We start from the raw sequence: 11,823 nt of genomic DNA on the forward strand, positions 1-11,823 counted from the left end.
CACACATACTTTATATAACTCTAAAATCATGCCTAGCTACCCTATAATTCCCACTTTTGTATCACATACTCATGTACCAAATATTTCTTCTAATTTTATCACATATGCATTGATCTTTTATTAAACTTAGCATTGGGGTAATTTAATCCCCTATTTATATATATATATATATATATATATATATATATATATATATATATATATATATATATATATTCTCTTTTTTTCTTTTTCTTTTTTTTTATTTTTTATTTTTTATTTTTTTATTTTTTTATTTTTTTATTTATCTTTTTTTATTAAAAATATAAAAGTAAACATAACATATCAATGCACAAGGATTTTTAATTTTTCTGGTCTCACATGAGTAGGTACCCAAATTCCCAATATTTTGTCAATGAAACACTGTACACTTTCATCAACCCAAGTTCCCACAGTTCCCCACACTTAATTGATACACAATCCTTAACTTAAGCTAACCAAAGATTCAATTTGGGGTATTTAATTTGTTTTTCCGCTTAAGGTTAGTGATGTGGTAAAATATAGAACAAATGGGGATTAAAAGGCTCAAAGTGGCTAACAAAAGTAATTGAAAGGGTAGGCTATTTGGGATAAGTGAGCTGATAACAAAATAATGGCCTCAATCATATGCAAGCATGTAAATACATTAAACAATGGACATATAGAATGGAACAAAGCAAAGAATGCAGTTATAGAGAAGGAAACACACACGAATAAAATATTATGGTTAAATAATGTAACCATGTAATTAAGCTCAAATCTCACGGGTTGTGTGTTCTTAGCTATCAACCATGTTCCAAACACAACTTCCAACAAGTTTATCATAAATTTTCAATTTAAATTAGTGAAATACTATAAAAAGGGTCTTGAAAAGAAACTCATTACTTTAACCAAGCAAAACATACATGCAAGCAATTATTAACATGAAATCTATCCTAACTAACAAAAGAAAGACTAAAAATGTTGGTGTTAAGAGAGAAAAGTTACCTCCGAAAGTCAGGTATTGACCGACCTTCCCACACTTAAAGCTTGGCACCGTCCTCGGTGCCATCAGTCAGGAACAAAAAGGGGTTGGTAGCAGCATCTCCAAAATTGGGAGCGTCATGGCTCCTGGTACTGGTAGGTAAGGTGGAGTCCGGAGTGTCCTTTGGTCTTCCTCAGGTGGGTGGTTGCCAACAATCAGCTCCTTGAGGTATGTAAATTGGCGCTTGTTACGGTGCTCCATTCGCTTTGCCTGCCGGTCAAGCCGGTCCAACCTCTGAAGTATCTGAAGGAGCAGCTAATTTGTTGAAGGTGCTTGTGCTTTTTGTTCCTTTCCTTACCGATGACTTGTTAGAGGCTCTCTCTGTACCCTTCCTGGTGGCCATCTTGAAAAGGGGGAAGAGAAAGGGACATGAAATCAAAGGGATAGAGCAAGGAAGGAGACAGTATGAGTGATAATCTTGCCAACGTAAAGGTAATGAGATAAATACATGGTCGCGACTACATGCAATTAGTTCATCAATGATAATATAGCAAGTGCAAATTATGGCAATTAGATGCAAGATGTTCATTGGCATGCCGGCAAAGGCATGAGTAGCGTAGATCAAGCATTAAAAGCCAAAATGTAGTATTACTCGTAACAAACTAACAATAATGTTTGTATTGATAATTATATTTAATTAATAAAATATTTAAAGGGTTTTGTGAAAAACAAGCATTAGAGTAGAAGGATAGAATAATTAAGAATTCACAATGCCATACGGGCTTTTTACAAACACTTGGTATGCATGTAAATATGTTATTGAAAGTATTAAATTTGAACATGCAAATAATCCAAAAATAATTAGTGATAATTGTCAAACAACTCCTTAATAATCCACAAGCAATTATAGAAGAAAACAATCACCCAATTAGATTTCTAACACCAAGTAAAATAATGTAAAAATAAATAAATAATAAGAAGAGAAGAAAGAAAATAGAAAGAAAAAATCTTAAGAAGAAGGGGACAAAGAGAGATAATGGAGAATGTGAGGTGAAGAAGATATGATGGAAGGGGGAAGAAGAAGAAAAAGTAAAGGAAGAAGATGGAGAAAAATGGATAATAAAGAAGAAAGAAGAGAAAGAAAGAAAAAAGAAATAAGGATTAGAAAAGAAAAGATAAGAAAAGTGGTGGCGTAGCGATCTGGTGGTATTGTGCTAGTGACGTGCACGCGTACTCCACGCGTACGCGTGGGTCGCAAAAATTGCAAGGTGACGCGTGGGCATCGGTCACGCGTATGCGTGACCGTGTATGTGTTACTCGCGCGAAGGCATCCTTGCGCGCGCACAACTCTCTGTTTGTCTTGGGGTGTGTGCCAAAATAACATGTGACGCATGCGCATCATTGACGCGTATGCGTGAGTGGTCAGAATTTGAAAATGGCGCGCACGTGTCAGGGACGCGTACACGTGGGTGAATTTGTGCCTTGGGCACAATGCCTGCACCAGGCCAGCACAACTTTCGGCCTGACACCTCTTTACGCCGATTTTCCTAGGTCACGCGTGCACGTCATTGACGCGTACGCATGAAGTGCCAAATGTTCAAAATGACGCGCACGCGTGAGGGACGTGTGCGCGTGATGATGCTTGTGCGATTGGCACACTTTTGGCATTGCTCCCATGCAACTTTCTGCCACTTTTTTTTATGCAATATGCATATGCAAATGCAAAATGCAGGTGAATATGCAGAAATTATGAATGAACACTAGTAAAAGTAAAATAAAATAAGATTAAGAATAAAAAGGAACAATTATACCATGGTGGATTGTCTCCCACCTAGCACTTTTAGTTATAGTCCTTAAGTTGGACATTTAGTGAGCTCCTTGTCATGGTGGCTTGTGCTTGAACTCATCTTGAAATTTCCACCAATGCTTGAACTTCCATAAAGCTCTATTTATTCCAAGTAAATTCCTCAAGTTTTGATGGAGTTCTTCACAAGCTTTGAGCTCCCAAAGTTGATCCTCATATATTCCTGGATCCCAAATCTTGATTCTACACCCGTCTTCAAGTTGATCATCATGATTCCATCCGGGTGGTAAGCAATCCGAATTCTCACTAAGGCATCCAAACAGCTTCCTAGACCCAGTCATCTGAGCTCTACACTAACCCATGCATTTAGACTTTGAGCTCCCAGCCATAATGAACCTAGGATTGGGTTGCCAACCTCTAACTATTTCTCTTTTGCTCTTAAAATCACAAAGAGCTCTAAGTTGACCATCCGTCTCTAGTAGCCCATATTCAAGTGGGAAAGTAAAGGTTAAGGATAAGAATTTTACCCACTTGAATGTTATTGGAAGATAATGGCTTTGGGAGAGGTGTTTCCAGTGGTCTTGCAAGCTCCACTCCCTTGTGCTCTTCTTTGAATTCTTCCACCTCTTTGCAAGCTTCTTCAATTTCAGCCTCTCCCTCTTGGTAGCTTTCTTCCAATTCAATATCTTATTTATTACTTACTAAGGGCATGGGAGGTTGTGCTTCTTCTTCTTGAATCTCCATCTCTTGATCAACCTCTTCCAAGTCTTCAACCATGATATGCCTTGGAGGTTGTACACCCTCTGCAACGTCAAATGGAACTATCTTGGAAGGAGGCTCCATAACTTGAGGTTCAATTGGAGGTTCCGCATCTTCTAAGTCTTCAACCACTTCCTCTTTAACTATTGCGGCTTTGTCTAGTTGTTTTAGCATAAAATCGTAATCCTCCTTGATGATTACCTTTCTATGACAACTCCCTTCATCTTCAAGGGTCTTTACTATCTCTACCTTTTGGGTCTCCTCTTGCTCCTCTAGAAATAAGGCTGCGTGCAACCGATCCATTGTGTCCCTAAGACGATCACTTCTTTCTCGTTCTATGTCAGTAGCATCATTGGGATCATGTTGCTCTTGGATTGATGGATGTGGGTGCTCTTCCATGGAGGGTGATGATGGGATAGGTGGATCATTATGTGGTTGAAATGGAAGCACACTAGAGCTTGAGGGTTGAATATTGGAGGTAGAGGGTTGGTCCATGCGGGATATAAGATTTTGGAGTTTAGAGGTGAGACCAATGAGAGAGGTAAGTGTGTTCTCCATGGAGGTTTGGGGTTGATAGGAGGGTTCATTTGTTGGGAGAGAGGGCTCATAACACGGAGGTGGTTCCTTTCGATAAGGATATGGAGATGGTGTACATTGAGGTGGTGGTTCTAAGTATGGCTCATATGGTGGTTGGTATGGTGGATAAGAATTAGAGTCATATGGGGGTGAATGGTGGAAAGTGTAACACCCTAACTACCAAAGCTCACGCTTCCGGCTGCGCAACTCTGATAGCTCGGACATTACGACGACACTTATACTATTTAATACTAAAATATGAGCCTGTTTAAAACTTTTTACAACAATATCGTTCCCAAGATACTCCATTCGATAACGTACATCCATAGATATTATACAACTTATAATAAACTCGTAAAGAGTACATCCATGTATATACATACATACATACATACATATATAATTAATACTACAAACATTAACCAATACAATCCCTATCCCTCTTACAAAATATGTCAAGATAAAGGCGAGGGTACAAAAATAATAATCTAAAGCAATACAGAGCATCTCAATAACAAATAATTAAACTCTTCATAACTTCTGCGCCCAAATCCTGAAAAGGGGAAAAATGTAGGGGGTGAGAACATCATCCTCGAAAGGGTTCTCAGTAGAGGGTTTTTGGGAATTACTGTAATAGGATACATGAAGATAAACCGTACCAGTGATTATTAACCATCTTATGCCTCTTTTCAAAAACAACAGTTTACAATAGAAGTAAAGTCAGAAATCTTTTCTGAAAGAGGAACCGTTCAATTCTCAAAACATCAAAGCATTTCAAAAAGGTTTATCTATACTGAACCAAAATAACCTTTCATATCTTATTCCAAACCAGAACCACAAAACCGAAATCAACCATCGGTCCATCCCATTCAACCACGGCCTTAGGCCCAAACAATCCAACCACAACCAATCCACCACAATCCAACATAGTTCCAGAAGCAAACACAAATAGGAAGATACAAACACAAACAAACAGTTATTGCAAGTAGAACAATTAGCAGTTAATCACATAGGCAAACCAAGTACAATATGCATACCCAAACAATGTCACATAGATGCATATGATGCATGCCTGTCCCTAGTGGCTGATGATATCATCTGTCGGTTATAGAGCCAACCCGACAAGTCCTGGTAGCTAACCATTGGACTGTCCCTCTGTCGCACATCCCCAACTCGAGTTATACTCATCATAAACTTGATCATAAACATGATCCATATCCATCACCCTCACTGGTGAATATTTCGGGGGCGAGCTCATCCGGGACTTTCACAGTGCCCGGCCACACTTACGACATAGGGTCAACAGAGTATCAAGTCTCAACCTGGAGCACATGGTGGCTAGCCACTGCTACTACCCAGGGAAACCCGTATCTCAGATAGTGGAAGTGCAACATTCACATTTATCAATGATTCAGCATAAACATGCATTCAATCTCATTCATGGATCACCATCCATCTCAGCCATCCGGCTCACGGTTCATTCCAGAACCAGCCAATATTCATATCATACACAGCCATTCCGGCTCACGATTCAATCCAGAACCAATCAATATGTATAAACATACACAGCCAATCCGGCTCTCAACAAAACAGCACTTCCACATTCAAAATCATCAAATTCATGAAATTGGCATTTAAGCCATAAAGCATTTTCTCTATTCATTTCACTTTGAGATCAAGTTTCAACTCTTTTCAGCCTTGGCTTTAGAAATCTCGTTTCTCAAATCATCTCAGGCTCATAAGCCAAATTTACTCAAAGTGAGTTCCCTTTTTAAAACAGAGCCACTCTCGGCATTCTCTTTCCAAAACTTCCAAAACCATGGCAAGTTAAGGATTTATTTCAAAGCATTCAAAATCACCCATCCAACAATGGGATTTTATAACAAAAGTTTCTCGGCAGAGTCCCAAGTCTTTAGGGAAGGTCAACCTATATCAATTCCTTAAAATTCATTGAAACTCTTAAAATCATAGATTCCTCGGTTCAAGTAAATAAAACTGAATTTACTATAAAACCGGCCATACAAAATCACAAGTTCCAACCCGGTCCAAAAATCAACTCATTTGAAACGGGACCGGTTCATTTGAATCAAACCACTTTCAGGTTTCTTTTTAGAACCCATTTTTCTAACTCTTCCAAAATGCCTCAACCTTGATTAATCAATCAAAAGTATACATTCCTTTAAAATCACTAAAAGCTCCTTTTTATATTGAAATCAATATTAGGGCGTCATTCTTTCCTTCAGTGATTCAAACTGTATAAATAGTTCATTTCTAAATCAGCCGAACTCAACGCATAAAGTTCAGTAAATAATTTAAGCTTGAAAACATAAATATTCTCTTCATAAATCAAATAATACAATTTCTCAAATCCAACCCTTTTTAAATAACTTTACAAACAAGTGTAGGAGTTTTTGTAGAAATTTCGGCAGCACCTCCCCTAAAACTTGGACTTTTGCCACCCGGTTCGGGTCCCAACTAAACCATTTCTCATTCCTTTTCAGCAGCTCAAAACCAGAAATCAATTTAAAGCAAGCTAAATCCAACAATCGCCTCAGTGGCGTATCTCAAAGATACCATTACAAAATCAACTTAATATCAATCGACATAACTCATTTTCAAAGCTTTAAAGAAATGGTTCAATAACAAATCATTTGTCCAAATCCAAATCAATTAAAATAAACCAGGCTGAATTCAAAAGTGCATTCGACTTTTCGAATCATCAAAACAATTAACTCAAATCAAATCAATCCTCAACGGATTAAACTCAGATTCAAATCTTTAAAGAATCAACTTCAAACATTCCATTTCACAAAGCCGGACAACAATTCAGCCCAATCAACATCCATAATCATTCGAGTCAATCAAATAATACATAAGGCAGATACAATCACTAAATACACAATTTCTCACATCAGTATCCATATGTAATAATTCCAATACATAAAACATAGTTTTTGGAAAGCGCCCCTACCTCAAAACGCAAACCATAGCCCAAACGCATCACAGAATCCTTTCCGCCTCGACCCCAAAACCATCAGTCACAATCCCGGTTCTGCGTGTCTTTCTCAATAGTAGAAACAACCTCAACGCCACAAGTAAACTCAGATTCTAACTCCTAAAACCATCAATTTTACAATTACTTTATTACACGGAACAGAACACTAAGGCAGAGCTCTCGAAACATGAATACTTACTGGAACTTAGAGAGAACGGCTGAACCGAACAGCAACGGCCTCTGAACCGGTTGGACGGTAGCCCCAACAGCCACCTCCAGCGGCTGCGGCGACCCGACTCCGGCAACGGTGACTGAAACCAACATGCCGTGACAATAAGATTCCCATAATCTCACAAGAAACGAAGACCAAGTTTGAAACCCTTACCGGCATACTTTCCCGGCGACGACAGCAAGGTCTCGTGGCAGAAACTCATCCCAGAGTTCCGGCGGCCATGGCGGCAGTTCCGACGGAGGCGGCGCCGGTGACGCGAGCACGGCTGGGGATGGTGGCTGAACCCCAGCTCAGCCTCGGGACTCTCTGTCTCTCCTCGGGTCTTCTCCTATTTCTCTCTCCCTCTGTGCTTGCCGGCGACAGATCTAGCAGAAAAGGGAACCTCGGCGCGGCGGAGCGGCGACGGTTAGTGGCGCGTCGGCGGCAACTGGACGCAGCTCCTCCAGCTCGCATTTCCTCTTCTCCCAGCATCACCCAGTCTCGGCCTTCCTCCTCCTTCGAGTTCGACGGAAATGGACCCACGGCGGTGCTGTGCTTCCTCCACGATTGTGGGCCCGACGGTGGCGCAGCAATAAGGACGACGGCAAGCTCGACGGCGGTGACAGGAGCAGCCTTCCTCCCCTTCCTTGGCTCTCGAGCTCTCCGTCTCCCTCTCTCAATCTCTCATCTGGGCTTACCCCTCAGCTCGCGGCGACGGACGTAAAGGACAGCACAGAGAGGACACGATGGGCGGCTGTGAGGCGCAGCTCGCGGTGAGGCAGGTGAGGACGATGGTGGCGCGATGAACTCCCTTCCCTTCCCCCTTCACGCCGGCGACCCCTTCTTCCTTCTCTATCAATTTCACGTTCTGCTTCTGTTTCCTTCCTTTCATGGAAAAGGAGAAAGGAAACCGTGTGTATTGTGGCTGCTGGGGTATGGGAAACAACGGGTAACCAGGTAGGGTTTTTGAGTAAAATTAGGGTTAGGGGTAATTTTGTAATTTCAATTAAAATTGGGAATAATATAGTAATTGAAATCCAATTTAAATCCAACACTATTTGTATATAGAAAAATACTATTTACTCATCATTTTTACAAATTATTTTTAACAAAATGCCCAAATCAAATAATTAGAAATAATATACTTAATTTCTCTATTTTTCAAAATAGCAGTACTAATATTTAAAATATTAGTTGCTTAGTCCATAACATATAAAATCCTTATTATTTCACAACTATCAACCTTATAATTCAAATATAGAAAATAATCCAATAATTATAAAATTGGATAATAATCATAACTCGTCTCAAATCCAATAAATCAAAAATTACCTTAATTATCTTTAATAAAATAATTTCTGAAATCAAGGCTATAAATAACTATATGATTTGAGACTTACTCATAAAAAGACTTTTCAAAGGTTATGGGGCTTACATTCTACCCACCTTATAAAAATTTTCGCCCTCGAAAATTGATATAAAACGAAAGAAATCTCATAACAATTCACCCTTAAACACAGTTAAGGAAGAAGCAAAATATCTCAAAATATAAGCATATATACGGTTTTCAAATACTTGGATGGTCGTATGCATAAGGATACAAAGGTAGGAGTGTGATTGCAAAGCAAACGTTACAAGGTAGGCTCAATGCAAAAGTTAACATGGGTCAATCATGTGATAGAAGGGCAAAGCATCAAAGGCTATAAAACAGGATGGAGTTAAAACGACGTGCTTAACCTCCGCACACTAATCTCATATCAACCTCAAAGTTTCAACTTTCCAACTCCATCAAGCACTTTACAAACCCTAAATTCGATCATTAGCCTGACAACCACAAACCCGTCCGCAAGGAACAAAACGCCCACAATTCATACGTTGCACACCTACCGCTTCAACTTCCGTATACACATCACGTCTTAAAGAACTACGTATCGCGTTACTACGTCTACAAGTTGCACGTGATATCAAAACAATTCTCGAGTCTACTCAGAAGGATACAAGATTTAAAAAGGAGAGCCAAATGCCAAGGATAGTACTCAAAGATTTAAGGGAATGTATCCAATTCCAAATAAACAAGGACACTCAAGCAATGAAGTTTGCTAGACTCAATTCAATTGACAACTTCAAGATAACCCTTGGATCAAGGAAATCCAATAGGATCAATAAGAAGAAAATCAGTGCATTATTTTGAAACAAATTCAAGCTGAGTCGAAGAAGTATGAGGTTTACAGAAAAGAATATCCCAGACCCAAGACAAAACTCATAGAACTCAAGAGCACGATTAGAAATACTCCCGAACACATTGTTCATAAAAGAACCGAAAACTTGCGGAAAAAAAATCACTTCGCAGTTTAGAAGAAAGTCAAGTAATAAACATTCTTCAATAGAGTAACAAAAGCATAAACGTGGCTTTGCTGTAATTCAATCTCATGTTGAAATAGATTATGTAGAGTTTTAAAAACAAGGTGCTCACAAGTTTGGCTAAAGGCTAAAATATTCCCTCAAATATTTTAGAAAGGTAGTTAGGTGCACAATCTTAACCAAGAGTAGTTCAGAAGACTCGGAAGAAAAATCAAATGCTTGTTCAAAAATCTCTGACGTCCATATTCAAACAAGCGTGTATAAAATTCTTAGCAAGATCAAAAGAGAAAGTTAAGCTCTATTTGGAAAAGAAAATCCGAGGTAAAAGTTTAGTTGTAAATTGGTAAAGGAAACAAGTGGTGCGTTACAAACGAATCGGTTTCCACTAAACAAGGAAACTTCTCAAAACTTCATTTAAAATAGCGCATGTCAACTTTAAAATTAACTTCGTCAAAATCGAACAATTGTTTCAATCTCAATCAAGCAATAGAAAGCAAATTCCATTTAATATTTCTTCAAAGAAATTCAAAACTTCCTTAAAAGCTCAAAACAAGACTCCAAAAGTGTTCTTGAAATCACCATCTCAGAAGAACATTCAGGAAGTTTAAGATGTACTAAAAAGAAGTCAAGCCATGCAAAAAAAAAGATTTTAAACCAAGATAGCTCAAACAAGATCCACTATGCATGAGACATCAAACAAGCTTTCAACTGATCCAACGGAAAACAAAAGTCATAGAAAAAGACAACTCAATCATTAGTAATTTCTCAAAATTAAATCTTTGACTAAAAACTCTTGTAGAGATAATGAGAGAATAAACGATGCACTAATTTGAAACGAATCAAACCGACTCACATAAGGATGAAATTCACAGGAAGGACAAACCAAGATTAATGATAATTTCACAAGATGTAAAAGATTAGTTAAAAACAGAATCACGTATGACATTCATAGAGGTGAAAAGCTTAAGAAGAAACGAGTTCGTTCAAAAGAAGAAAGCTATGAGTCCAACATTTTCAAAAGAACAATAATGGCATAAACCCTATAGCATGCTGAATCAAACTCAATTCAAAATGAATTAAGTAAAGTTTATCAAACGAAACTCAACGGGGATAAAAATGAAAAATTCTTTCTTTCCAAAATTTTGAAAATATCCAAATACATAATCAAATGAAGATGTGCGTTGGAACCGTAGTAAAATTACTAGAAAGTCAAATTGTATTTTAAAGTAAATGTAGTTCCGTAAACCAGTAAAAGCACAGGCGGGGTATTAGGAATAAATAGTTGTCAAACTATATAAGAAATCTCAAAGTTTTATACATAGATAGATATATATCTAATCAACAGCAATTTTTATAAAATCTCAATTGGCTGTGCTCACTGTCAAATAAGAGAAAAACTGAATCAATAATTTCTCTAATAATGGACTCATAATCTCAGAGTTAAAAAGGCACAGCGCATCATGACAAGTTCAAAGCTATATCAAAGAATACGTGAATCAAGAAGAACTCAAACCGAGGAAGATAGATACAACAAGGATTCCAAACAAGCATATGCAATTAAGTTCAAACAGGAATGCATATGAATGGAGGAATAAAGTTGAAATATCAAGCTACTTTTCAAAAGGATTAGTAACCAAGAAATTCAAGTTAGGATACGAAAGAATAGGTCAACTCGAACAGAATTCAAGACACATAACTGAGCAGCCTCGAGAAAAGTTTTCAACGTTCCCAGAACCCACGATTCGCTTATCTCAAAACTCGGATTTCATCTATGATAACTCATTAGTGCTTTCATATACAAAATTCACTAATATTAAGCTGGCCAAACTTAATACCAAGAATTATGCAATGCAAGACTAACGGCGTTAATCAATAGATCGTCATGTGCATAAAGCTCTAATTCTCGTCATTCGACAAGACCTAATACATGACAAACGCTCAGAGTATGCAATTGAAGCATAGTCGGTCCATTCCTCAGGCTCTACAGGAAGGACTGCTCTGATACCATAATGTAACACCCTAACTACCAAAGCTCACACTTCCGGCTGCGCAACTCTGATAGCTCGGACATTACGACGACACTTATACTATTTAATACTAAAATATGAGCCTGTTTAAAACTTTTTACAACAATA

General features: G+C 38.2%; 1 long non-coding RNA gene across 2 annotated transcripts; it reads right to left on the reverse strand.

Moving 5' to 3' along the window:
- Positions 1-218: 218 nt before the first annotated feature.
- Positions 219-8,274, reverse strand: LOC140174500 (uncharacterized). 2 transcript variants are annotated; one of them, XR_011864060.1, is made up of 4 exons: positions 7,502-8,274; positions 7,316-7,427; positions 7,093-7,236; positions 219-1,385 (listed from the first exon to the last, which is right to left on the reverse strand). It is a non-coding gene; the product is annotated as an uncharacterized lncRNA (long non-coding RNA). The 2 variants fall into 2 exon arrangements; XR_011864059.1 differs by lacking the exon at positions 219-1,385 and adding an exon at positions 4,430-4,674.
- Between the last annotated feature and the right edge of the window lie 3,549 nt (positions 8,275-11,823).

This window comes from Arachis hypogaea, chromosome 7 (genome assembly GCF_003086295.3).
Source record: "Arachis hypogaea cultivar Tifrunner chromosome 7, arahy.Tifrunner.gnm2.J5K5, whole genome shotgun sequence".
Classification (NCBI taxonomy): Eukaryota; Viridiplantae; Streptophyta; class Magnoliopsida; order Fabales; family Fabaceae; genus Arachis; species Arachis hypogaea.